General features: G+C 60.3%; 1 protein-coding gene across 1 annotated transcript in view; it reads left to right on the top strand.

The window, feature by feature from the left end:
- TSNARE1 (t-SNARE domain containing 1) overlaps nucleotides 1–27,702 on the top strand; it is a 151,493-nt gene that overhangs the window by 108,062 nt on the left and 15,729 nt on the right. The window lies entirely within an intron of this gene.

Raw genomic sequence — 27,702 nt, 5'->3', positions numbered from 1 at the left:
CCCTGCCTGGCGCCTAGGACAGAGCTCAGCATGCAGTAGGTGCTCAGTAAAAGCCCTCCCGGGCTTCTGTCCAGGAATTGGGGAGGGGGGAACTTTGCAGGCACCCCTGCAGGCAAGGCTAAGGCTGGTCCTTTGGGCAGGTGACGTTAGGAGATGCACGACTAAGGTCTCGGTTGGGACCGGGCCTCTGGTCAGAGGGCAGCCTGAGGAGCTTGGGTTCTGAGCTCATCCACATCCAGCAAAGGGCAGGCCTAGCTAAGAAACCCGCTGGTCACCCTGGCCCGGCCCCTGGCTGATGCACCTGCAGGGGGGACAGGTGACCCTGCCCAGCGAGGGCTGAGGGCCCGGCCCACCCAGCCCCAGCTGGCTCCCACTTGCTCCGCTGCCCCTTAATTTTTCCCTCCTCCCTCCTTCCCCTCCCCTCCTCCCTCCCTCCCTCCCCTCCCCTCCTCCCTTCCTCCCTCCCCTCCCCTCCTCCCTTCCTTCCTCCTCTCTCCCCTGCTCCTCCTCTTTTCCTTCAGAAGTCAGTGGAGCTTCCCAGGTGCAGAGGCTCTGGGCTAGTTTTCCCATGACCGTGACTTGACCTTTTCCATTTTCTTCTCTGTAAAATTAGGGGTTTGGATCAGGTCAGAATCTGATACGTTTGCTGGGTGCCCGCCAGCCGTCAGGGTCCAGGTTCAAGCTGTCCAGGCCCGAGGAGGCAGTCATCCCTGGGCCCTGGTGGGGGGAGAGTCAACCGGCCTGCCTCTGCCACCCCCATGACTCAGCCCCAGGGCGCCCCAGGGGAGGCTGTGGGGGCTCTCTTCCTGGCATTCTCAGGGACAGGGTGTTTAACCACGGCAGCCCAGAGGGCCTGTTGGAGCCTGCTGCGGGGGGAGGGGAGTATTGGGGGCAGGGAGGGGAGGCTGCCTTTTAATTTGGAGGCTGAGCAGGTTAAATAAGCAGCAATCAGATTTCGTTGAGGCCTGAGTGTGTGTGATGTCCCTGGGTGCAGAGAACATGGGACAATCTCATTTTCGTGATCAGATTGTTATAGATCTCTCCTCCATCTGCTGAGAAATGTAAATGCGAATTGTGTTCTGGGTGCCGTGGGGGACAGCTGGTGGGGACATGGGGGGTGGGGAGGGGTGACCCTGTGTGCACTGGGGCGTCAGGCCCAGGGCCCCAGAGTCTTGCCCTTTCCTGTCCGCAGCGGCTCCACGCAGCAGTACCGGCCCCACCCAGCCCTGCTCTGAATGAGTGCCAGGCAGAAAAATAACCCTAGGCAGAGATTTAAATCAATCTGCTCAGTGTTTAATAAATACCCCACACATAGCACCTGCAGGCCAGAGCCACCGACCTCCTCCCACCTGAGGGCGGGCGCTGCCTGGCAAGAGCATGGCGGGGGGAGCCCAGCGAGGGCTGGGGGATGCTTTCCTCCCTGCATCAGTGGGAAGCAGTCAGACAATGTCCCTCTTCCATTCCTGGAGCCCCCTCATCAGATGTGCCCCCGACAAGCCCCTGCACCCCACTCAGCCCTCACCTACCTGCCCCACAGTATCCTTGGCCACTCGGAGCAGCTTGAGGCCTGAGTTCATTATGACTTTGGGGGTGGCCCTGCTCATCTGAGCCTGCGTGCTGCCTCCAGGACTTTGGGGACCTGGGGTGACACACCTGGTCTCTGGGCTGGCAGTGGCAGCGTCCTCAGGTCGGGACCTGGGGAGCCTGTAGGCACACAGGAAGGTGTGTGCGGGCCCTGGGGTCAGGCCCCAGGCCACTGTGGCCGCTCTGGGCTGCAGCGAGCTCCTGCAGGGGGCTGTCCCCAAGGCTGATGGAGGAAAGGCATTTCTGTGTGGCCCTCCAGCCCCCCCCCAGGCAGAGGCCGCATTACCCTTTCTTGATTCATGAAGAAGTCCTGCTCAGATGGAGAACAGGGCTGGTCCTTGGGAGTGGCTGTGGAGCCCGGAGTGCTGCCCCCTCCCCATGGTCTTGCTGTGCTCTTCCGGCAAATGGGCGCTCACCTTGGGCTCTGGGAGGGCCAACAGGGTGCTGGCAAACGGGCTGTGGGAGGGGCAGCTTGGGGCAGCTGGCCAGCCTGGCCACTGTGTTCCTGTTTTATGGGCCAGGTTATGTTTTTTGGGGGTGCCCTTGAGGCCCGGAAGAAACTGCCAGAGAGGGTGGCTGATTAAATGCCATCACCGTGAGCCAGACAAGGATAGAGGATAAATCAGCATGGCTTAGATTGACTTGGAAAAGCCTCCCAAAGGAGGGCAACGGAATTAAGGGATGTAGGGAGCTGGGCCCAGGGGCAGAGGGAAAGCAGCATGCCTGGGGCTCGACCTCCAGCCTCTGATCTGTCCACCCACCCCACCACGAAGGGAGGGAAGGGCGTGGTCGCGTCTCACAATCACCCAGACAGACCCTTGTCCAGAGTGGATCTCCGGAGAGACCCGGGCCCTGTTCCCAAGTGCCTCTGGAAACTCACTCGGGGGGGCAGCCTCCAGGGCCCCTTCTAGCTCAGCTTCTTCCCAGCCCAACAGCCTCGAGTCCCAGATTGAGTTTTGGAGAGCTGTACCAGCAGGGAAACTGCCCAGCATTCCTGAGCCCTGGCCAAAGGGCAGGCAGATGGGAGGGATGGGGCTGGAAGGTGGTGGCCTGGAGGAGGGAGGAGACCCCCAGAGGCTCTTCAGCTGGGCAGGCAGCGGCTGGCCTGTCCCTGGAGGCAGCACCTGGCATCCTGCTCAGCCTAGGTGTTTAGATGCATTAGGCCTGCTAATTCAAGGAAGCCGTAGGCTCACAAAACACCTGCCCTTGCAAGGTGGTCCCCCTCAGCCTCTCCCCTGCAGGGGGACTCAGCCTCCCACCCTGCCCCAGTCCAACTTTGCGTGCTTCCGCTGGGAGAGCCGTGGGAAGAGACCTAGCTCCTCTAGAGAGAGGAGGTTCCCTGCCTAAGATCACCCCCGAGTGGGGAATTGCCTCCTTCAGAGGGGTGATGAGGGGACATAACCCCACAGCAGGGTGATTGGGGGTGGTGCACGCGTGGGAAGGTCCCATTCAAGACAGAAACAATGCAGTTTTTAAGTGATGGGGAATCTGGGCTTATTTTCAGCAGCTGTATGCAAATTACATGCAAATGAACCTATTTTCCTTCCAGTACCTGTGGCCCAGAGCAACCATGTTCTAGAGGCCCAGAGTCAGCCCAGCATCTTGTCTCATTCACAGCAAGAGTCCCCTTCTCCAGAAACTGTACTGAGTAGGGGCAGCCACTGCTATTTATTTAACATATGAGGATGGTCCCTTGGGTCAGACAGTTCTATTCCCAACCCTGTGAATCCCAACTTGCGTGTGACCTTGAGCACATCGCTTAAGCTCTACTTCTCATATTCCTTTTCTGTAAAATACATATCAGTAGTGTGAAGCACATAGCACAGTGACTTGTGATATGGTGGCGATGATGATCGTGATGGTGGTGATGGTGATGGTGATGGTGGTGATGGCGGTGGTGGTGATGGTGGTGATGGTGGTCGTGATTGTGGTGGTGGTGGTGATGGTGATGGTGATGATGGTGGTGATGGTCTTGGTGATGATGATGGTGCTGGTGGTGATGGTGATGGTGGTCGTGATCATGGTGATGGTGATGTGATGGTGATGGTGGTGATGGTGATGGTGGTCGTGATGGTGGTGATGGTGATGGTGGTGATGGTGGTGGTGATGGTCTTGGTGATGATGGTGATGATGGTCTTGGTGATGATGATGTTACTGGTGGTGCTGGTGGTGATGGTGGTGATAATGAGTCTTCTATACCAGGCATGGTAGAAAGCACTGGAAAAATGGGAAAAAAGATATCTTTGTCTTTGAGATGTTCACATCTTATTCAGAAGCCTCCCCAGTGTGAGGCCATTGTCCCATCCTCTGTCCCTACCCTCCAAGCACTGGAGGCCTTGGTCCCTAAGAGCTCCATTATTCAGCCTCCCTCCACTGTCACCTCTTCTATCAATGGGGACAGTGGCTGCCTTTTCCAGAGCTCCTGTCATGTCAAGAAGGCCACTCCAGGCAGGTGGGCAACACAGGGGAGGCTGAGACGTGGTCCTGGCTCTGGAAGTGCCACCATTCTTGGCCACATGGCCTAGCATGCAGGACCAGACTCCATCCTGCTCTCCACTTGGGCTGCAGCCCTGCTGGGTCTGTGCCTTCCTCTGAATGTCAGAGCCCCCGCCCTACTGTCTCCATATTAGGGACCTGTCTCCCAGCTGGCCTCCAGCTCCTCTAGGGAAGGCACAGTCCTGCCCCTCCCAGCAATTCTGGGGGTCAGTACAGGGCTGAAGGCAGAGTGAGGGTGGAGGACGTGCCAGAGGACCTTGCTTGGCGTTCTCAGAGCTTCCCATGGGGTGGTGCCAGTGATGGAGAGCATAGGGCACCGAACTATAGCACTGGGAGCTCCTGAAGTGTGGTGCAGTCCCTTCCCCCACTCTTGGGCCAACATGCCCTCCACGATGGGTTGTAGTCTACCCGTTTTGTAGATGTGGGACTGAAACTCGAGAAAGGCTTGCATTTGCCTTAAATCATGCACCTGGCAAGTGGAGGAGCAGAATCTGAACCAGGTGTCTGAAGGCCAGGCTCTCCCAGATCCCTCAGAACTTCCGAGGGAGCCAGGCAGGAGAGGGCAGGTGCTCTACGAGCAGCTAGGAAGAGTCCGAGAAGATGGCCAGGGAGAAACGGTGCAGACAGCCCCATGGGGCCACCTCATTCCCACCCCCCGTGCACAGATGGGGATTCTGAGCTTTCTGGAAGCTCGTGGAATAGTCAGTCTGCTCATCTTCTCGAGCTGGTAGAGGCAGGCTGGAGAGCGGGGGTGGGCTGGACAGGGCATGGCAGCTTCCTTTGGGGCCGATGGGGGCTGTGTGATCAGCTAGGCTGGGGTGGGGATGGAGGAGAGGGGAGGGCCTGTGTGCCAGGCCGCGTAGCAGGGCACTGGGGAAGCCAGCACCGCCGAGCCTGGAGCAGGGTGAGTCCAGCTGGCTGAGCCCTGCCGTCTGCGGACGACACAGGTTGGGTTTCACTGAAACACCTCAGCGCTGCCAGGCCTACTATGGGACCAGGGCCCACGGCTCTGCCGCCCTTTCTGCCAAGAAGGGAGGGAAAGGAGACACAGAATTGTCTTGCTCGCTCAGCAAAAAACCAGGAATATCTGCATGAAATCATTCCTGTCTTCTGGAAAAGGCTGGGCTCTTCCTGGAGCAGCCCTGGGTCTGAAGGGTGCTAGAGGTGGCAGGAACGAGGAGCCGGCCACGTCCCAGCCTCCCTCCTGCCCTGCTGTGAATGTGACGGCTGCATCCTCACTGCATCCCCGAGCCAGGTCACACCCAGGCTGGGCGGCTGCCCGTTTGTGCAGCTTCAGAACCCCTCCTGCCACTGAGTCTGCTCCTCCCTACGAGCCATGCCTGCCCAGTCCAGCTCCCTAAAATGCCACCCACCCCGGGGGGAGGGGAGCTGCATCTGGTCTGAGGCCAGTCAGCGTGAGCCACTGAATGCTGTCCTTCTGGGTCGGGGGGGCCTCGTGTGCCCCTCTGCATGTCCTCATATAGTCCTCGTACCCGGGCAGGTCCTGATGGAGAGCAAGCCTGTCCCCGTGTCGCTCAGCCGAGCCTCACACCTGTCCTAGGCGGGAGGCAGGGCAGGAAGCAACATGCCCATCCTGCAGATAAAGCAGAGGAGGGGCAGGGAGGTTAGGAGACCCGCCCAGGGCAAGGTGGAGCCAGGGTGGGGACTCGGTGCCAACGGCCCCCCAGGCCTGCCTCCAAACCATTGCATTCAGGAGTGGCAAGGGCAGTGACGGCCATCGGGAAACCAGGGTGCCTCAGTGTCCCCAAGAGCTCACGGCCGGGGAAGAAGCAAGGCTAGGAAATGGACTGGCCTGAGTCCTGGCTGAGTTAGTTACTTGCTGCAAGACTTTGATGAAACTAAGTCCCGTCTCCGAGCCATCCTTCCTCATCTGGAAATACCTCCCTCCCGGGCTTGGGGGCTGTGAAGTGACACCGAGCAGGTAGCTGCCGGTCGGGAGCTCAGGGTAGGGCGGGATCCCAGCCCCAAGTACAGCTGAGGAGAAGAGGCCCAGAAAGGCACAGTCAGTTGGCCTGGGTCACACAGCCGGATGGTGGCACAGCCTGGCCCTTCCTCCCACCTCTCCGATGCATTATTAATCTGGCCCTCCTTAGGAAGATGTATCGGGTGTCTGTTTACCTCTTGACAGCAGGAAGGGAGAACAACAAACTTAAACCAAGTAAACCTCCCAGACGTCAAACAAGCTCTCTCTCTTAAAAGTGCGTGCTCTGCAGCTAGAACGTGGTGCCTGGCCCGCCGAGGAGCTACCGAGGATGTGACCTGCTCCCCGAATGAGCCACGGGCGCACCTCCAGGGCGAGAGCACTCCCGGGCCTGCTGGATGCTCTCAGAAAGCAGGGGTGCAGCATTGCCGCCGGGACGGACATGTGCGTGCCTCGCCCTAAGTGGATGAACCGTGGCTGCCCGGAGCTGCTTGCTTGTGAGCCCATTCGTGGGGCGCGTGGGAACGTGGACCGGGCGGGCACTGGAGCGGGAGAACCCGTACTGTGCTGCCTCCTTGTCCCTCAGAGTCAGGGAGGACCAGCTCTCCTTTAATGGTCGTGGCTTTTCAGGGGTTTGGTGTCTCCGTTCAGCCCCAGCTGGTGGAACCGCAGCTGCAAGACAAGCCCCCAGAGCGGGTGTCGTGGATGAGGTCCCTGAAAACAAGGGGGTCAGACCTGCCCGAAGGCGGGGGGTTGGGAAGCCTGGATCTGATGGCAGTGACTTGGGCTTGATCCCCCATCCCTCATCTTCTGTGTGTTCACGGGCCTCAGTATTCCCATCCTGGAAATGGGCTCTGGTCCACAGAAGGAGTTTCAGGACAGAGGTGAGGTGGGGCCACTGAGTCATCCTCCAGGGTCACTGTGCCCTCCTTGGCCAGGCGCGGACCCCGGGCCTGCGGGAGCAGCAGTTCACCCTCGGTGCTCTGCGAGGGGCACCGGTGGGAGGGACAATGAGTGAGGCTGTCGGTGTGGGGCTCTGCCCTTTCCCAAGTGACCCCCTGCCCGTGCTGAGGTCGGGAGCACCGGGCGGCTGTCCAGTCTGGCTCTGCCCGCCTCAGTCTGTGAGCTCCTGGACTGCATTGACTGTGTTCTCCGCCCCTGCTACTTAGCTGCTTCTGGACGCCAACAAGGGCTCATTAACGGTGCTGTCAACAAGACAGATGAAAAGGTTCTCCAGGAAAAACGCCTGCGATCCCAGGACTGTTAGACCACCCCACGTGCTTCGCTGGAGAGAGCCGCCCCCAGCTCACCGACGAGGCCTGGACTGATGGCTGCTCTCCTTTCCTGTGGCCCGGCCGTGGGCTGCCCGCTTGGGGAGGGGCCTGGGATCTGGGATCAGCATGGATTGCACCTTGGCAGCCACCGCTCAGCACCTAGCACCCTGGGGGCTTTACCTTGCCTCTGTTCTGGGGGGGGGCGGGGAGCACAACACCATTGTTAGCCTGGTGAGCTCCCCCGTGCCCCTTACTTTGCATCTCCCCTTAAAATGCTCTGTCCACTGGTGCTGGTGAGGACCAATGTGAAAATCTGAGGGGGGCGCTGGGCTGTGAGCGTGAGTGGTTCCTCGTGGATTCTGGGAGTTCAGGCCCCACCTGCATTTGTGACTAGCACACCCCCACACTCCGAGTCACCGGCCTTGGCACCCATGGTCCCTACGGACCAGAGCCTTGCTGTCCGCTCTGAAGAGGGAGCAGGAAGCCCGAGAAGCCCACACAGCGGGGCGGTGGCAGAACGTGTGGTAATTGGAGCTCGACCCCCGCCTCCTGCATCCGCCTGTCAGGCGTGTGGCTGTAGCAACAAGGACCTCAAGGCTCATGGCTGGGTGTGTGTTCCGTGTCCACAGCGGGATAGCAGGGGATTTGCTCCTGCACTCTGACTCTGGGACCAGACTGGCGGGGCGGCCCCCCCACCCCCAGACCCTGCCAGGCTCTGGGCAGAGGGAGCAGGGTGGCAGACGAACCTCATGCAGGCTTTGCGAGTGTCTCCTGCTCTCGTGCCCTGACTGAAGCGATCCAGAGCTGGTCCTGCCGTGGGGGGCGAAGCAGGAGGGCAGCGGGCGTCCTGAACGCTGTGCAACATCCACATCCCCACCGTCGCTCTCTAGCTGCACCGTGACCCCTCCATCCACCCCCGGCTTTCACCGTCCCCTCTTCTCCTGACCTCTGCCAGACCCTGCCCGCCCTGGGGGTCTGGGACCTCGCCAGTCCGCACCTCTGTTCCCTGGACTCGGTTCTGGGGGAGGGGCAGCCTGCTCCTGACACGGGGAGGGGCCGTCGTTCCGTCCCGTCCCCCCAGCTGACCTTGGTGACCTTCCAGGTTTGGACGCCCCTTCCGGGCCTGCTCTCCCAGCTCTCCCCGGTGGCTCAGTCCCGCCCCGACCGGGCCTCAGCCCACGGCCCCCAGTCCTAGATGTCCAGGATTTTCTTTCACATCTGGGCTGCCTTCCCCAGCGACCGCCTTCTATCCCCCCGCCCTGGGGAGATGTCAGCTGCGTCCCCCCATCTTCCTCCCACTGTCAGGCCTCAGCTTCCCTCTCGGGCCCCTGGACGAGCCCCCACCTCCTGCCTCTCCCTCCCTCCAGCCCCTTGGGCGCCCAGGCTTGGGGCTTTGTGGAGGCACTGGGTCCAGGACTGGTGTCCGTGTTGGGCAAGGAGGAGAGAGCCGCAGGTGCAAGGCGCTGTCTGGCCGTAGCTGCTCCTGGCACCTGCAGGCACAGATGTGCGGCTGTGGAAGTCCTGAAGGCTTGGGGGGTGGAGGGATGAGTGCATGGTGTGGCCACTTTGGGCAGCGGTTTTTGTGACCTCCTGACTCCCCCTGTGTGCAGACAGCCCAGGCTGTGCTGACGTGTAGCAGGTGGAGGGGTTCACAATCAACCAGCTTCTGCCTTGGGTGGATACTATCTCACTGAATCCTCGGGGAGCCCAGGGATGGCCCAGTCTGTGGGTGAAGACAGGGCCAACACTCAGCATGGCTAAGGGGCTTTCTCCAAATTACACTTGATTGGAACCCTTCTGCTGGACCCTAGGCCGAGGGCTTGGTCTGGGCTTCTTCCTCCTCTGGCAGAAGCCAGGACTGTGCCCAGAGGATGTGACCTGCTGGGGATCTGGGGGAGGTGGAGGGGAGGAGGCAGCCTGCCGGGCAGGTGCTGGGCAGAGGTTTGGAAGCTGGCTCTTGGTTCCTGCTCTGGGGGTGGGCTGGGGCTGGGGCAGGGGGATTCAGCTGCTGGAGCATCTTTGGCTTGGCTCAAGAGAAAGGGGACCCCAGGCCATCCGCACAGCACGAAGTTTGTGAGGGCCTCTGGTGGGGAGGACAGCCCTGCTGTCTTTGGGGGTCCACCTTGGTGGGGAGTGTGGGCTGTGGGGAGGGAGGCCGGCCCTCTGCAGCTCTGGCCAGTGAGCATGGGCCCCACATGGCCTTGGCAAGCAGATTTGCCTTCCGGGACCTTTTTGGGATGGCTCTTTGGAACCTGAGGGTGGGGGGGGGGTCTCATGCTGGGATGTCAGGTTCTTAACACTGGGCTGGCAGGTGGCATCATCGGATGACGAGAACTGTGAATTTAGAATCTTGGAGCAGGGGGACTTTAGAATCATGTTCACACACAGGGAAGGTTGCCGTGATGGCCAAAGCCATGTATGGATGGAATCCTCGCGGTTGTCAGTGTCGTCATTTTTATGGTCTTTTTGCAGTATGTTACGTGATAGACAATGTCATGCACGTTACAGGTTCACGGTGGACGGTGTGACGTGATGAGCCTGCGTCCAGCATCCCCTAACCGGACGCCCCCCTCATCCCTGCGCATCTGCGGGAGTTCGGCCCCATCCTGCCCTCTGCTCTCACCCCCACAAGCTCTCCCTCAAGTCCGTGTTTGTGATTCCCTGGCTTTTACCTACTTTAAACTAGTTTTGTATTATTTTAAACAGACAGTGTTGGTAAAAGGTGTTGATGGCCGAACAATGGATATCTAGTTTTGCTTATTTTTAGCTGCGTAAAAATGAGACCATTTGTATTCTTCCAGGACTTTGCCTTTTTCATTCAGCTTCGTTTCCAAGACTCGTCCATGTGCTTGCGCATAGCTGTGCCCAGCAGGTTCTCATGGGTGCATTGAACTGCCTGGAGCGGCCAGATCATAATGTATTTCTCCCTTCTCCTCCCAGCGGGAGGCAGCGCGTTTCCAGCTCTTCGGTCAAACGCACAGCCCTGCTCTGAGACTGCGTCCGCCTCGTGGGGGGAGCTCGGGCCAGGGTCGCAGGTGTCACGGGCGGCCCGGGCTTGGGGAACGGTTCTCCACGTGGCCACCGGCCATCACGTGTTCCCCAGCACTGTGAGAGAGAGCACTGCCTATCTGCTATTTGACATTGTCAGATTCTTTAATTTTTCCCAGTGTGGTGGGTGTAAAATAGTATCTAATTGTGGTCTTCATTTGCATTTCCCTGATTACTAAACGAGGCTGGAATTTTTTATATATTTATGTTTGTGTTTCCTTTGCTGTGAAAAGTCTGTTCATGCCTTTTGCCCATTTTAAAAATTGGATTGTTTGTTTTTTCCCTTCCTAATGGTTTCTGGAATGTGTACACACACACATATGGGCAAGTGTGTGCTCTGCATAGACCCTAGTGCTTTGCGGGTCTGTACCGAATACCACCTCCCGGCTGTGGCTTTTCCTTGCCGGTCCCCGTGGGGCCTCTCGATGATTCCCGGGCGTCGTGCGCACTCGTGGGCTCCCTGCATCCCAAGTCTGAAGATACTCTCTGTCATTTGCCGCTCACGTTCCTCCTCACGGTATGTACGCAGTGCCCTGCACTGCGTGTGAGACGCCCTCCCGTGTCCCCCCGCCCTCCGCCTGTGTCCCATGTCCCCGTCGGGCTCTGCGCACTGCTCTTTCTGCACCCCCCCCCCCCCCGGCCTCCACGGTCTGCTGGCCTCGCCTCGCCCGCAGGCTCCTTCTCGGCCCTTCGCTCTCCCACACGTCCTGGCATCCTCCCATCAGGTTCTGCCAGGAACCCGGCTGGCAGTTTTACTGGGCTCAACCCGACTCCAGATCATCTGGGAAGAGCTGATCTTCGCGACGCTGGGCGTTGCCGTCTGCGAACACCTTGTCACACTCTCCGTATCTCGACCTTCTTTAATGCTGTTAGATACATCTGAACAATGATTTCCTCCATGTGTAGCTTTCCTGTCTTTTCAGAGGTTTGTTCCTAAACATGTGGTTTTGTCTGTTTCTGTGAATGACGTGTGCACACGCCTGTGTGATCCCGTGAACGGAGTGTGTGTCCTCCCAACGCTGGGGTCTCGGCGTTTGCAGGACTCCGTTCAGCCTTCGGCTTTCCTTCAGTTGTGTGTCCGGCCGGTGCATCCTTACGATGCCAGCTTCCCCCGGGCGCTGTGGGCACACAGCCCTGGCGGTGTTGGGGGGGTGGGGGGGTTGTGACAGGCCCCGTCAGGAAAGAGTGCGCGTTTACTGCCGATCCTCCTGTCAGACGGAGGACGTTGGCGCAGGGCTTGAGAAGGGTTTGGGGTGGTTTATGTTAGATCCTGGACGGGCGTTCCGTGTCATCAAACATGCTCTTGCTCCGGTGGGACGGGTCTTCAGCGTCCTCGTTTGCTCCGTGAGCGTGAGCGTGGTGACAGAGGCGCATGGGTTTCTGGACCGGACCATCCTGCGTCTCTGGGGCAGAATCAACGTGGTCAGAGCAAAGAGCTGTAACAATAATCCGCTGTCGAGGGAGAATGTAATGTGGTCATGATTTAGGGATTTGTGTCCCTACATTGGCCTCCGCGTGTCCCTGCTGTCCCTGGTCCTGTCCGATTTTGTATCAACTTTACATCAGCCTCATGTGGTGAGTCAGGGGCCGTCCTCCGTTCTTCTCTGCTAGACGTTCCATGGTCACAGCCCCTCGAAGCCACACGGGTTCTCTCTTGCTCTGAGTCAGCTCTCCTGTTACCTGCACAACCTTGGCTCTGTCCCTACTGGGCACCTGCTCGTGCCCAGCCTTGCTTGTCCACGGACGCCTCGCCCTCATCAGTCTCCCTAGAGTTCGTCTTGGTCACTCGTGTCTGCTGCCTCCGTGTTCTGCTTCATGCTGATTCTGGCTTGTGGGCCATGTTTTCTCTGTATGGCCCCTCCGCTCCCCTCCCTCTGGTGCTTCCTGCACCCCTTCTTCTTGCTTCCATGGCCCCGACGCTCCCGCCCCTCTCCTTCTATCACCCCGTCTGCAGGCTGCGCTCCCTGCGCCCCGCACGTGGGACACCCTGTATTGCTCAGCTTAACGCATGCTATGTGCATGGCGTTTGCTTTGACCCATGAGTTATTAAGAAGCGAATTGTGAAACGTCTAGATGCCGGGGCATTTTACACGCGCTCTTTTTACATGACCTTCCGAGGGTTGCATTTTGTTCAGAGAATTTCTTTTATGGGATGCTGGTTCTTTGAAATTTGTGAAGACTCGCCTTACGGCTTAGAGAATCCCACTTGCGTGAGCGCCCCTCGTGTGCGTGAGGAGAGGGGCTTGTTACCTTGCTAACTCAGATCCTCCGTGCCCGTGCCCTCCGTGGTCCACCTGACCCGTCACAAGCTGAATCACAAGCTGAAGGCTTGTACAGGGTGTGGGATTTGGGCAGTCCTCCCCGTGGCTCTTTGAAGGCTGGTTTTCTGTATTCTACGGCTGGAATTCTTAGGCTGCGTATGAGGTAGGACCGCTGTCTCATCTCGGTAAAGTGGAGCTTTCGGCCTGCGAAGCGACCTTTCCGTTCCATGTGGCGTCCATCGCTGTGCGTCTGTGGCAGCTTCCTCGGGATTCGTGTCTTCACAGGGCTTTCTGTTCTCCCATCGTCAGTATGTCTGTGACTCCAGGCTTCCGACACGTCTGTTGCGGCTGGATTTAAGAACTCTGCTGTGACCCTGTCCTTCCGGCGCTGGGCTCGGTCGGTCGTTGATGTATCAGCACGAGTTTCTCCCAGTGTCGTTTGATTTGTATTTATCTTTGTTTGCGAAAGCTGCTTTTTTAGAACTGGAGTTTTTAACTTTCTATTTTGAAAAACAATTCTGACGTACATCAACATTGCAGGAAGGGATGCAGAGTCACCGCATGCTTCCGGCCACACTCCCTGGTGGTCACTGCTCCTTTACTGCCTGAGGGTCTGTCACTCAGTGCCTGTCACGCCTTAACCCTCAGCGCGCCACTCGGGCGCCGGACATGGCCGTCAGCGGCCGCCGCAAACCCACACTCGTCGAGCGTTACTGGCTGAGCAAGGCCCCGTTCAGGTGGTGCCGAGGTCCCAGCAGTCTGTAAAAGTCCGGGATCTAATCCCTCATTGAATCTAATCACACTTCATTGTCACGGTTCTATAATCAGGTGCATTTTTAAAAATTAGTCCATTTTTTTCTCTTCTTTTTTAAATCTTTTGTATCTGCTTTATTTCAATTTTTCATTTGTTTTCCTTGAGCTTTTGCCAGGTGTCCACTCGGTCCCTGTGACCGAGTCCGAAGTTAGGCCGAGGCCCCTTCCTGAGCAAGGCTCACGCCTGGGTGGCCTTGAGCCCTGGCACCTCCCTCCCGCCGAGCGAGCGCATCTGCCTCCCTGGGTCTTGCTGTCTTCCTGCCCCCGTGCCCCGGGCCCTGGTGCTCGCGTGGCCGATGCTCGCGTGGCCGGTGCCCCTCAGGGCTTCGCAGCTGGGGGGGGCGTGTGGGCGCTCACGGGACGCTCCTTAATCTCACGTCTTGGGCGATTTTCTCCTCCTTCTCAGCGTTGCTCCTTCTGGCTTTTTAGACCGGTGGACTCCCGTTTTCGTGAGTTCCCCTGGTGGCAGCCGTCATTCCTCACGCTGCCTCTGGTCCTCCTGGGGCGCTGACCGCACCCGTGTCACACCTCCCCGGCCACCCCATGACCTTGGCCCTGGCTCTTTGGTTTCCAGCCCGTCTGTCTTGTAGAGTTCCACTGAACCTACTTGGGTCCGTCTTCACTTTACAGCGGGTGAAATCTGCCTCACCCCCCGTCAGCTAAGTCTTCAAAAATTAGTTTTCATTTCTAAGAGTTGATTTCTTTTTTAGATGTGTCTGTTCACTCTTAACGGCCTCTCCCTGCTTATCTGTGGCCATATCCTTCATTCTGCCGGCTTTTGGTCCATCTGCTCTCACGTTTACGTTCGTGGGTGGTCCGACCTCTTCTGGCCGTGCCGGTTTGATGATGTTTGATGATGCGTCCGTGGCTCGGCTTCACCGGGAATTGGGAAACTCTCTTCCAGAGAGCGTTGAATTTGGCTCTCCCAGCCTCTGGAGCCATGGCCGTGGGTGAGCTGGCTTCGGGGTCTGGCTTCCCAGCCCCTGCAGGAGGTGGAGCTCACTGTCCAGGCGGCTGTGGCCTCTGGGTCCCCCCTGCCCAGTGAGCTAGCCCGACTGCCGGCTCCAGCCCAGCCCAGCCTGCTCCCCAGAGTGTCTGGCCAGCTCTCTGAACTTGCCTTCTGAAGCAGGGGCGTCCCTGGGGACCATGCCCACCTCGAACGGGACTAGCCACACCCCAGAGAGCGCTCCTTGTGGGGTCCAGGTGGCAGGGCTCCCAGGAGCACCGGGTTGGGGTGGCTGCCGAGCTTGAGCTGGCAGGATCCCCCGCACTGGACGGGTGCGCTGGCGTGGCCCCACCCGAGCCACCAATCCAGGGCTGGGAACAGCTGTGGAAGCCTGCAGGCACACCCAGGAGGGGGCACAAGGGGTGACATGGAGTTTCGGAATGTTAGGTGTGTCACGTCTCTGCAATAGACTGGCTGTTCACATGGGGTCTGGATCTTTCTACCCGAAACCAAAGGAAACTATGTCAAATGGTGTCATTCTAATGAGAAGCAGGCCTGGCGGAGGGGGGGGGGGTGGCATTCTTTGGGGTTGGGAGCCTCCTGCTAGCTGCTGCCTTACGTGAGGGACCGCGGGGTGGGGCCCGAGTGCGGACAGAACAGGCGAGCCCCTCCCGGCCGCGGCTCCTTTCCTCCTCTGTGGCCTCTCGTCTGGGGCGATGAGGACGATGGCAGCAGGCTCCGCGAAAGCCAGACACTTGTCATTTCTGCACAGGGGCCCCGTCCCAGGCTCTGAGCTCAGCATGCATGCGGGTGACCTCGGGAAGGTGGGGGCTCGGCTCCTCTAGAAGGGGACATGGAGGCACAGACATGTTAGTGGCCTGTGAGAGCTGGTCAGTGGTAAGGTCGGGGCGTAAGTCGGGGGGGGTCTTCACCAGCAGGCCTGTCCCCTCACAGGAGAGGGGAATCCCAGGGGCGCACCCTGGAGGAGGCGCCGGGGGCCTCTCTCCTCTGCTTCCGTCTTTGGGTTCTCCTGTGGGCCGGGGCCCCAAGGGCCAGGGCCAGGTTGCCGGGTCTCTCAGAACTCAGCGCGTGGCTTGGGGCTGGCCTGGGACCAGCCACGCAGTGCCTCACCCACGCCAGCACGCTCCCACCTCCTCCACGGCCCCACTTGACTCAAGTCTCCCCCCAGTGAACCCCACCCTGAGGCCTCTTAATTCCCTAGCTGCTCGCCGCCTCACCTCTTCCCCCGTGGCTTGCGGTCTTCCTTCCACGGCGGTTTCGCCTGCTCGCCTCCTGTCTGATGGAATTATGTGCTGTGTTGACTGTCCACGTCCGACCCTGCCCCCCGTCGGCTCCTGGGGGCTTTGCCTCTGGTTTTCACGCAGGTGCTCGCGGTGCCCGCAGGAGCCCCTGTCCTTAGAGGCTCGGGGCTGGTGAAATGGGCATGGATTTAGCTCATGAGCGTGCACAGTAGGTGCTGTTTACTGTCGGCATCCTTACGGCGGCCGCGCAGGGCCTGGGGCAAAGTAGGGGCCCCGCATAGCAGAGGGAGACAGTGCTGCCCGTGAGGTGGCAGGGACAGGTCATCACCCCCCGGAGAGAGGGCCAGGAGCCTCCACACGGGCCTGCGCCCTCCCCGTCCGATGGCAGGCCAGGTTCAGGAGGGTGCAGGGTGGCGCCTTGCCTGGTTCACAGAATGATTCAGGACCACCTTTGGGGAGGAAGAAGAAACCCGAGGAGGGGGCTGGCTCCTCCCAGGGCTGACCCTGGACCACACTGTTCTGCAGGAAAGGGGTCCGCTCTGGTAGGGGATGGGGCAGAGGTGTGGCTGCTGACCCTGTGGCTGGGCTGCCGAGGAGGCTCAGTCCAACCTTGACCTGGGAGCTCTGGTCAATCCACACTCTCCCCTTCCACCTGCCCTCGTCCCCAGGACCTCCCCTGGGAGCCTTCCCCAGACCTGCGCCTCTCCTCCCGTCCCCAGGCCCCACTAGTGCCTGGCGAATCCGCGTCTTCGTGCACCAACTTGCATGGGGTCTGCAGGAGGCGGGAGGCATGTGGGGGCGATCCTAGGGGTGGAGGTGGGCGCTGCAGGCAGGGCAGGGCTGTGTCCCACTGAGGGCCCTGCTGGAGAGCAGGGTTCTGGGGAGCGCCGGCGGCGTGGTGGGCTGGGCAGAAGGTGGGACCGTCCCTCTGTCCTCTGTAGCCTAGCTGGATGGCGCCTCAGTGCAGAGCTCAGCTGGCGGAGAGAAAGGGGGTGGGAGGCAGCTGGTGATGGGGGGCCCAGGGTCTGGGGGAGCCGAGCACTTCCCACGCAGCCTGGAAGGGGCAGGGGTAATGGAGGCAAGAGTTCCGGGGCCCTCCTTCTCGAGAAGGGGTGGGCGGTGGGGGCAGGAGCACTAATGCCGTGAGCTGGGTGCCTCTAGAGCCCCGTCATTAGGGAAGGTGGCTGGGCTCCCTCCATGGGCCGGGGCTCGCGGCCGCCCGGAGTAATAACATGCAGACCCAGGCCCGTGGCGCAGGACGGGAGGCAAGGGCAAGAGACAACTGATCATCTCAGACAGACCTGCCTGCACCCCAACTCTGACACTTGCCCGAGGAAGACACGGTGAGCGCTGCCCGCTACCCACGCGCGGTATCGTCGCAAGCACGCCTCCTAGAGAGAGGTGCCCGCTCAACCAAGATGTGGCGTTTCCTCCCGCTCTCATGCGGGGTCGCACGGGGGGCTCCCCAGAGCACCGGGGCAGCAGGATCGGGGTCCGATCCCCTGGAGTTTGGGGGACAGTTTCTTAGCAAAAAGGAGAGTGTGCGTGTTCACAGCATGAAGTCACCAGGGCCCACAGGCGTCACCTCCTTCAAGTCCATGGGACCCGACTGTGACCGTGTTTTGTAGATAAGGAGACCGAGGCTCCGGGGGTGCGGTACCGGCTCCCGCGGTGGGGCAGAGTCGGGGGACATGCACGTGCCGTGGGAGCTGCCTTCACGCCAGGCCCTTTAGATGGAGTAGATCATGTGACGCCGTGGATTCCTTATAGGGTGATGTTTACCAGGGCAACCGCCCAAAATACGAGCCCCTCTCTGAGCCAGCCAGTGTCCAGCCCTCACAGAGCTGACGCTCTAGGCGGGAGAACCACATGAACAAGAGACACCCAGCACCACCCACGGATAACGGAATGGGGAGAGACAAGGTGGGGGAGGGCATGGCCAGTAGGCATGAAGAGGGACGCACCCCCTGAGGACGGTCAGTAAGACCCTTGCTGACAAACAAGTGAAGACCCGCAGGAGGTAGGGGTAGGCTAGGCCTGTATCTGGGGATGAGCACCCCAGATGGTGTGGACAGTACATGCAAAGGTCCTGAGGCCCCGAGGCCTCACTCCTTCTCTCCATTCCTCAGACCACGCCAGCACTGCCCCCCTCATTCCAGGGACGCCCAGGTGCCCTGTGCCTCAGGGCCTTTGCATGTGCTGCCCTCCTGCCTGGACCGTTCTCGCAAATCTGCTTGCTCCCTCCCTCTCTGCTTTCAGGTCTGGATGGAAAAGTCAGCTTTGTAGTGATGCCTTTGCTGGCTGACTCTGACCTCTGCTTCTTTTTCTCCTACTCTCTATCACCGCCCTGTACCCTGTGGATTTTCCCTGCTTCTCACCTGGCTGCTCCTACTGGAGTGTGGCCTCCACACTGTCAGCACTAGGACAGTGTCTGGTGCACTCAGGCGATGAATGTGTCTTTGTTACTAATTTCAGGAAATGAGGGAGGAGCTTGGGGCAATCAGGTGTCAGCAGTGTGGCTCTGCCCAGAGCGGAGGGGGGGGGGGTGGAGTCTGGGGCTCTCTGGGAGGAGTGGTGGACCATCTGGGGACACAGGGGACACCTGTGTGGAGGCGGGGGGCTGGGGAGCTGGATGTCTGTGGGCCTTCATTTGTTCCCACGGCTGTCCTGGAGCCTCCAGCAGGAGGGGGCCTGGGGACTGAGTCACAGAGATGGGATGGGGGGGGAATCGGTGGGGTTTCCATGCCTGACACATTCAGAGGTTGCCTGGCGCAGGCTGCCTGGGGCGACGCAGTGCAGACACGAGGGAATGGGGTCAGGGCGGGGCCTGGGGGGCTGGTTCCCTCCACGATCTCCTGGGGGCATGAGTCCCGGCCCCGGACACCCCCCGCCCCACTCTCCCAGGGCAGCTGGGAAGAGCGGGAGTGGGCTCTTAAAAGCCTTCCCTGCTCAGACTTTTGTCTTCATTACAGAAGCTTCTTCTAGCCAAAACACAAAAACAAAAATCAAACAAGATGTAAGCTCCCCATAATCCCACCCCCAGAGAAACACGGTGCTGATAACGTAACAATGGTGCTGTGTCTTCAGGGAACGGAGCATCCAGTGTGCATGTGCGTGTGCGCGTGTGGCCGTGGCCCGGATGGCTTCCTGGGGGCCTGTCTTGCACTCACCTTCCCACTCGAGTGTCTCCCCGCAGCACACTCAGCCGACCCCTTAGACACTGCAGGAGGCTTGCTGTGTGACTGGGTCCACATGTACGTACGCAGCACCCGGTCCCTGGCCTTCGGAAGCCTGGCTGTGCGTGCCCCCGTCCCCCAGGTGACCCCCAAGTGGCATGGCTGGGTCGGGGGAGTCCGTTTGGAGCCTTCTACCTAATGTCGCGCCCCCCCCGAGCCTGGGGGAGGTCCCCTCAGTGGACTTACCCCGATGTGCCCGGAGGCGCCGGGTCCAGACTGAGCCAGTGGGTGGTCAGGGCTGCCGCTGGTGTGAAAACACGGGCTGGGTTTCGTTCACCAACAAGACCTTCTGCTGGCGCGACCGACCCTGGTAGGGCACCTGCTTTGGGTCTGGCATATGTGGCATGTGCCCCGCCCCGCCCCCCAGGCACCCCTCAGAGGGGTGCTGGTCTCATCCCTGCACACATGCGTGAGAGTGGTCCCCTGGCCTGCTTTCTGCAGCCAGTGAGTGAGGACTGCAGTGCGTGGAGTCTGGCTCCCTGGCCCGCCTCTGTCCCCACCAGTGACACTGCCTGGTATGAGTGAGCCCTACCCACCAGAAGTCAGGGGCTCAGAGGGGAGCTGAGACCCAAGCCCACCTCTCCTGACCCCCGAGGGCAGCAGCATGGGGTGGGGATCCATCCCCTGAGGGGCAGGACACACCTTCAGGTTGGGACCTGACCCAGAAGAAGGGGACTCGAATGGTTCAGACAGCAGGAGTAGCATGTGCAAAAGCCCCGGGGCCAGGGCAGGGGGCCATATTTAGGGAAGAGGAGGCAGTCTGGTGAGGCCTGGCATGAGGCTGGGAGAGGCAGGTGTGCAGGTGCTCGGGGGTCTCAGTGGGGCAGCTGTCAAAGCCACCAGCTCTCAGTGACTCCCCACGCCCTGTCACTGGGTGGTTGCCCCGGAGCTCCGCCCCCTGCCTCGGAGCGCCGTCCTGGGGCGGGTGCCCTCAAGCCCTGTCCTCAGGACACAGAATCCGTAAATCAAGTCATGATTCTGTAATTTTCCCCCAGCAGAATGTGCCCATTTCAATAATTACAGCATTTGTGATCCACTTAGAAAACATGGTATTTTTAACGTGAACACTTAAGAAACAATCCGTTCCACACCCATCTATCCAAATGGCTCCGATTTTGAATAATTCTTTTGAAATGGAGTCTAAATATATACAAATAGATGTTTCTGAAATGTCATGTATTCTGAATACATTTGCATGGGAAGCGGCTTCTGAGGAGTGGGGTGGGGGCTGGGCAGCCTCGGGTGGGGGGTGCAGAATGAGGGTGCCGGTGGGTCAGAGGGAAGGGGCTGAAGGGACTGAGACCCGGCTGAGAGGGCAGAGAGATGCGTGGCCCAGGGGGCACGGAGGCTGGCCCAGGAGTCCCGCGTGCAGGTGCCCGCCCAGCCCCCTGGCCGGAACCCCTGGGCATCCTCGCGGGACCAGGACGAGGGCCCAAGGCCCTGTGTGCCAGCAGGGGTCCCTGCATGGGGGCGGGGGCTCCCTTGGGCCCACCGAGTCCGAAGCCAGCACCTGATGCCCAAATGCCCGTCACCCCCTCACCCCTGCCAACCCCTCCCTCCTTTTCCTTTGCTTACTTCTCCCTGATGAGTTCCTGGCTGCTGGAGACGGGGTTCCATGCCCTCCCCCCCAAGCCCTTCTGGACCGCCGTAACATGGGACAGCAGAGCTCAGGGGGTGAGGGCCCGCCTCAGGCCAAGCACACAGAGGCCTCCAGCTGCCCTGGCCCCTGAGGAGTCTCCGGCTTTGGTGAGCGCCCACTGTATGCAGGCGCTGCTGGCCTGGGACTCCCGGCCCTGCAGCTCGAGGCCGAGGGGATGGGTGTGCAGAGAAATGCACTGTCTGGGTCCAGACGGGTATCCACCTTCAGAAAAGCCATGCGGGGCTGTGACACCCCCAACTGTCTCATGAGGATACTGAGGCTCAGAAAGGGGGGGGTGTCTGCCCGAGCTTCGAGTGGCAGGCATGGAGTGAAGAGCCAGCAACCTGGGGCTCCACCCAGGCCCTGTCCCCGGGAGGGAGAGGGGGTGCAGGCCCCCGTGCCTGGGCGCAGGAGGGAGGCGCGATGCCACACTTAGTGGCAGCTCCGTGGGCAAGTCCCTCGTCCCTCAGTGGGTGTCTGGGCGAGCGAGCCAGAGTGTGCTGTGTGCACTGCGGGGCCGTGGTTGTCACTGCCTGCCGGAGCCATGACCTTTCTGGCCCCCAGGCCTACTCCTGGTGCTGGCCGGGCAGCTGGGAAGTGGGCAAAGCCGCAGGCCTGTCCCAGCCTTCCTGCCCGGGCCGCCCTGGGCCCGCATGCCCTGCACTCCCACCTGGCTGGTCCTGGGCAGAGGGCACGCTCAGGCTGGGCTCTGGGACATGGCTCCTGTCCTGGTGCAGCTACTCCGCCAGCGCCTGGGCCAGAACCCACCTTGTGTGCGGCCGCCAGGTGCAGAGGGCGGGGCCTGAGGCCTTGGGGTGGGGCTGGAGGCCTTGGGGGCGGTGCTGAGACCTTGGGGGCGGGGCCTGGTGGCTTGGGGGCGGGGGCTTGGGGCAGGGCCTGGATGCCTTGAGGGCGGGGCCTGGAGGGCTTGGGGTGGGGCCTGGAGGGCTTGAGGACGCGGCCTGGAGGGCTTGGGTGGGGCCTGGAGGCCTTGAGGACGGGGCCTGGAGGGCTGGGGAACCTGCCTCCCTGGCTGCCCTCCAGCTGCCCAGGCCTTCCCACTCCAGACTGCCCCGAGGGCATCTTTGTCTCCGAGGATTGTGTTAGTTGTCATGAGTTTCCTTCTGTTGCTGCACTGACTCTGGTTCTTTGAATTTCTTTTTGTTCGCTTTGTTTTCTGTCCTTTGTGACGAAGGTGCTGCCCACTGTGTGGGGTCCCCGCATTGTGCTGTATCGAAGGCTGGGCGCTACAATGCTGCTTGGAAGGGGGTACTGTGTGTTGGGGCTTCCCCAAGGGTGAGCCTGTGTGACCTTCACTGGGGCCCCCAGCGGCAGGGGGTGCGTGGTGTCTCCCCGGGGCCGGCCTGTCCATCTTGGAAGAGAGCTCTCCTGGGTTCTGGGCCTGCGGTGGGGTGCCCTACTACTGGCCCTCTGCCCCTGCTCTGACCCCAGCTTCGGCTCCCTCCGTGGGACCTGGAGTCCCAAAGAATTGCAGCGGTGGGGGTGGGAGCCTTAGGCCCCCACCTCTGAGGCTGGGAGGAGCTAGGGCCTCACTTCTCACCTGGCCAGCACCTCTGCAGGCCCTGTGGCCACCCCTCTGCTCTGCTCAGCCAGGCCCACCTGCCCCACCTGCAGGCTGGCCGCCTCACACACCCTGTGCTGGAGGTACACTCTCTACCCTCCTTTTAGTGGAAGGGGGAGCAGGCAGAGGGGGGGCACCTGCGTGCGTGCCCCCTGGACCGATGGCCCAGCGTCCGTCCTTCTCCAGGATGGACACAGAACCTGTGGCGGCCTGAGGGTGGTGGCGGGACCCACGGTGGGCACTGTTGCTTCCCTCCCCTTGGTCCTCTCGGTTCCAGGAAGCCTTGCCCGTCTCGGGGCAGCAGGTGCCTCCCTAGTGGGAGGGAGGGGCTGAGCTGGCAGCAACTGCAGCAGGTTTTGTGCAGAAGGAAGCATGGGCTGGGGCCAGGCTTCCTAGAGGCGGCGGCAGTGCCGGAGCTGGGGTTCGGAGAGCGAGCGGGAGTTCTCTGAGTGGAGGGCACACTGGGCAGAAGGAGGAGCACGTGCTGAGCAAGCCCCGTTCCCAGACAGAAACTGTAACTGACCGGAGAGCCCAGCAGGCCTGGGAGGGGTCGTGGCCGCTTGGAGCAGGCGGAAGCCAGCGGGACTGGGACAGAGAGGGGCAGCTCTTCCCCAGCCGGCGAATTAATTCGGCGGTCACTGCCCAGGAGGCGGCTGACCTGCCCAGCTGACACTAACTGGGCCCCAGTCCAGAGCATAATTCGGGTTAATTGGCCCCCTGCCGTCAGCCCCATCAGCTCGTTCTGCGTGTGGTTGTCATTTGAGAGTGATTAATCGCAGCGGCTCTTTGGAGGGGCTGCCGTCCCCAGAGCACCCAGAGCGTCAGGGAGCCAGGTGGAGGCAGGCCAGAGACCCTACCTGGGCGGGAGGTGGGGCTGGGGTCCCTGCCCTTTCCTTCCTGCCTGGTCCCTGGGCAGCTTTGTCCCAACGGCACACCGGGGCTGGGAGGGCGGCTGCGATTGCCAGCCTCGGTGTTTGCATGTCTGAAACGGGCTGTCCTGAGGGTCGCGGTCAGCGTGTAGTGCACAGCACCATCCCTGGCAGGACTGAGGCGGGCAGCCATCAGGATGGGGCAACTCTGTCTTGGGAACCCGGCTGTTGGAGGCCTCATGACAGCCGCATGGGAACGGGACCTGGATAGAGGGCTGGGGGACTCCAGCCTCACTCCCAGAGAATGACCTGTGGCCCCTTGCTGCGGGGCCTCAGCACCTCTGGTCCTGGAGGCCTTGGAGAAGCTACTGCCCCCATCGTGGGGTGTGACAGCCACGACTGAGCAGCCCCCCTCACTGGTCTGCAGACGGCAGCTTTTGGGCCTCGTCATCCTGTACCCAGACCCTGGGAGAGCAGGTGCAGGGCCTGCAGACGTCCAGGGTGGAGCGGGTTTTGGGGCAGGCCGGGTGGAGGTGGACAGGACAGCTGTGCTCTGGCAAAGGGTACCCAGGGCTGGGCTGGAGGAGGCCGAGAATCAGCTCAACCCCTGAGCTCTCCATCAGGAGGCCACTCTCCAGGGTCAGCAAGGAGATCGACCCGGGCCGGGATCTGTTAATCACCACAGACGGGGCGGCCACAACCACCACTGTTTACTGTCCCACCGTCTGGAGGCCAGAAGCCCAAGGTCAAGGCGCCGGCAGGGCTGGCTCTTTCTGAGGGCCGTGAGGGAGCACCTGTTCCTCTCCTCGGCTAGTGGACAGACAGCCGTCCCCATGTCCACACGGCCTTCTCCCTGCATACCTGCATCCACATTTCCCGTCATGGTGGACACCAGTCCTGGTGGATTAGCACCCACCCGTATGAGCTCACCAACACCAGCACCTCCCTAAAGGCCCCATCCTGGGGTGCTGGGGCCAGGACCTCAGCGTATGAATTTGGGGGACACAGTTCAGCCCATGCCACCACACTTCCCAGGTCGGTGCTGTGGCCTCCTTGTTGGCACTTTCCGTCTGACCACTGGGAAAGGGCGGTGCCCGCCGTGTGGGTCATGAGGGCTCGATGTAGATGAGGACGCCCCCCCCAGCATGGGTCGTGGGGGCTGTTCTGAGGCCCCAACCATCCACCCACCCAGCAGCCCCTGCCTGGGTCCTGGGGCCCTCCTGCCTTTCAAAATGGCCCCATTCCATTGCTCTTAGCGCCTTGTGTGGCCTTTGCAGGCCCCTCTCCCTTCTCAGAGGCAGTGATGCTCAATGGGGAAACCATCTCGCCTCCTTAAGGAAGTCTGTCCATGTTTTACCAGAAGGTCTCTGGGGAGCCGAGGTCAGCCCCTCAGGTGACCCTTGTCCCACCCTCTGCCCCTCGTCCTGCTGTTGGATGCTGAACTGAGTGAGGTCTGCTTCTCCCAGACAGCTGGGCCCCAGCCACCGGCAGGAGCTGGTGTCTCTGCATGTGGCTCCGTCCCTGCTGGGGAGGCAGCAGGTGCTGGGGGGCTGGAGCAGAGGTGGCTGGGGGTGGGGCTCTGCCTTGTGCCAGGAGGGGACCATGGGCTGGATCCACAGAGCTCCCCATCAAAGGGCTGCCTCCACTTCCACCATATGTCCTTGCCTGCGCATCTGGCGGCCCCTGGGCCCTGCCTGTCAGGGCCCACCTGCCTCTTGCTCTTGAAGTCGGTGGAGAGACCCAGTGGTGGTTTGCCGCTGGGGTAGAGAGGGGCAGGCTTGGTGGAGGCTGAGTGCCAGTTTGTCTCTCCCATTCCTCTCCAGGTGATCTCTCCTGCTCTCTTGGGATCATTCTCCACTCCAGCCTGGTCCCTGCTGCTGCTCCTGGGGGCTCCCAGCTTCCCTGCCTCTCCTCCCCTCCTCTATGAGGTGGAGGCATAGAGGGTAGATATGGAGGGACAGGCCTGAGTGCAGATCGCATCCAAGGGGGCATTTGGCTGCCATCCAGGAAGGCTGATCTGAGCCCAGGCAGGGGAAGCATGGACACTACTCTGGCAGATGGTGAGCCCAAGACCAGTGCAGTATCCCGTTGGCTGGGCTATGCCTGGGCCGCACAGATGGGATGGCCAGGCCCCGGAACCTCAGGGAGGCCAGCGACATGCCCCCGGTCACGCAGTCAGGCTGTGATGTGCGACCTGCCTGACCCAAGCTGCTGTGCTCCGTACAGCACATGACTTCCCTCGGAGGCACCAGGTCCATGCAGGTGGCTTGTGATGAAGCATGTAACTGATTCCATGCGTAAGCTTCCTTTAGGGGACCGGTTGTGTGCAGAGGGTCAGACCTACCTCAGAGCACATCTGTTATGTCAGCCCTTCTGTGGGGGGCATGGGTGGTTAAGAGCTGGCTGTGTCGCCGGGCTCCAGGTTCGAATTCTGACCCCACAGCTCACAAGCTGGTGGCTTTGGGCAGGTTACTTCCCCTCTCTGAGCACTCTGCAGACCACGGTCTTGACAGGACTCGCCCTGCAGCTCTGGGTGAGGGTAGCATGAGCGAAAGCTCAGGAAAGGGCGGCTGTCTTGCTGATGAGGTCAGTGCTTCTGTGTCTGCACCAAGGAGGCACCAAATGCCTCCTTGGCTCAGGCACTTGGACCCAGGTGCTGTCCTGGGTGCTGAACTGCTCCTTGGCTCAGATGCCTTTTCCCTGCTAGGAGGGTTGTGGGTTTCTGCTGCCCTCCCACTCCCAGCTGTGAGCTATTGGAGGTCTGTTTCTCATTCATTCTGGGCCTCCTGGCCCCTCCCTGCCCCCTCCCACACACAGCTGGCCTGTGACCCATGACTATAGCTGCGGGCAGGGAGACCTGAGCCTGGAAGCAGGGCTGTTCAGATGGTGACTGATCTTCAGGCTGGTGTGTGGGTCCCTTCCAAAGTGGAATGACACTGAAGCAGCTTGAGTGAGTTGAACACCCATTCAACGCCCAGCAGATCCCCCACGCCATCCTACAGTGGGACTGGATCTTCACTCAAAAAGTCATTGTGGACACCCCCCCCCCACCAAAGCCCAATTTCAGTCCCACCTACTTCAGGAAGCTCCCTGACTCCCCCCCTTTCCCCACCAATCCCTTCCCCCTCTCATGGCTGAGTTTCTGTGCCTCACTCTGCCCCACCCCCTGTAATGACTTTGAGAAATTAGATGGACAGAGGATGGGTGGGTGGGTGTATGTGCGTGTGGTTGGAGAGTTGGGTGAGTGGATGGATGAATGGATGGATGGATGAGTGGGTGGATGGCTGGGTGGGTGGGTGGGTGGATGGAGAGTTGGGTAGATGGATGGCTGGATGGAAGGATGGATGAATGCATGGATGGATGGAAGGATGGATGGATGGTTGGATGGATGGAAGGATGGATGGATGGATGGATGGATGGATGGATGGATGGATGGATGGATGGTTGGATGGATGGAAGGATGGATGGATGGATGGATGGATGGATGGATGGATGGATGGTTGGATGGATGGAAGGATGGATGGATGGATGGATGGATGGATGGATGGATGGATGGATGGTTGGATGGATGGAAGGATGGATGGATGGATGGATGGATGGATGGATGGATGGTTGGATGGATGGAAGGATGGATGGATGGATGGATGGATGGATGGATGGATGGAAGGAATGATGGATGGTTGGATGGATGGAAGGATGGATGGATGGATGGATGGATGGATGGATGGATGGAAGGAATGATGGATGGTTGGATGGATGGAAGGAATGGATGGATGGATGGATGGATGGATGGATGGATGGATGGAAGGATGGATGGATGGATGGATGGATGGATGGAAGGATGGATGGATGGATGGATGGATGGATGGATGGATGGATGGATAGATGGTTGGATGGATGGGTGGAAGGATGGATGGATGGGTGGATGGATGGATGGGTGGATGGGTGGGTGGGTCGGTGGATGGAGAGTTGGGTAGATGGATGGATGAATGCATGGATGGATGGAAGGATGGATGGATGGATAGATGGTTGGATGGCTGGCTGGAAGGATGGATGGATGGGTGGGTGGATGGGTAGATGGATAGATAGGTAGAATAATGGGTGGATAAAAGAATGGATAGCCCTAACATCCACCTTATGGCCCAGATGGGCAACCTGGGGAACTCATCCTTGACCTCCCTATGTCATTTCCATTGCATATTCAGTCACAAGCATGTTCTGAGGATTCCTCTCCTGGCCTTCCCTCTGTCTCCTCTGATCCCCCCTTTTCTGCTCCAGACTCCTGCCCGTCCATTGATCAGCCTTCTTCCTGACCAGTCTTCCTGTTTCTTCTCCCCTTTCCTACCCACTCCGCATTTGCTTTCCAAGTGGCCTCTTCACTACACTCTCTCCCTGCTTAAAATGCCTCAGTGTCTTCTGTGCTGTCTGTGGGGTGCTGCTCAAAGCCCTGTACCATCCACATCCCATCCTGTCTGTCTTCCCCTGCTTCGCTACCCCCACCCCTCTCTGGCCACTTGGTGACTGACCAGATTATTTTAAGCTCCCATTTTGTCCTAGGTTCTCCCTTGGTCCCCTGCCTTCCACCTCCTGACCTGCCTGGGGAGTCCCCACCCACCCCCCTCCAGGACCCAGATGAAGCATCTTTTCTTCCAGAAGCCTCCCAACCCCCACCCACCCATGAAACCCAGCACAGATCTCTGTGTCTTCCTCTCCATGAGGTCTTTGATGGTGGGGCCCAGAACTTACTAGA

This window comes from Zalophus californianus, chromosome 4 (assembly GCF_009762305.2).
Source record: "Zalophus californianus isolate mZalCal1 chromosome 4, mZalCal1.pri.v2, whole genome shotgun sequence".
In the NCBI taxonomy this organism is placed as follows: domain Eukaryota; kingdom Metazoa; phylum Chordata; class Mammalia; order Carnivora; family Otariidae; genus Zalophus; species Zalophus californianus.
Note: the sequence above shows the minus strand (reverse complement) of the source record. Positions and strands in the feature narration are given on the sequence as shown.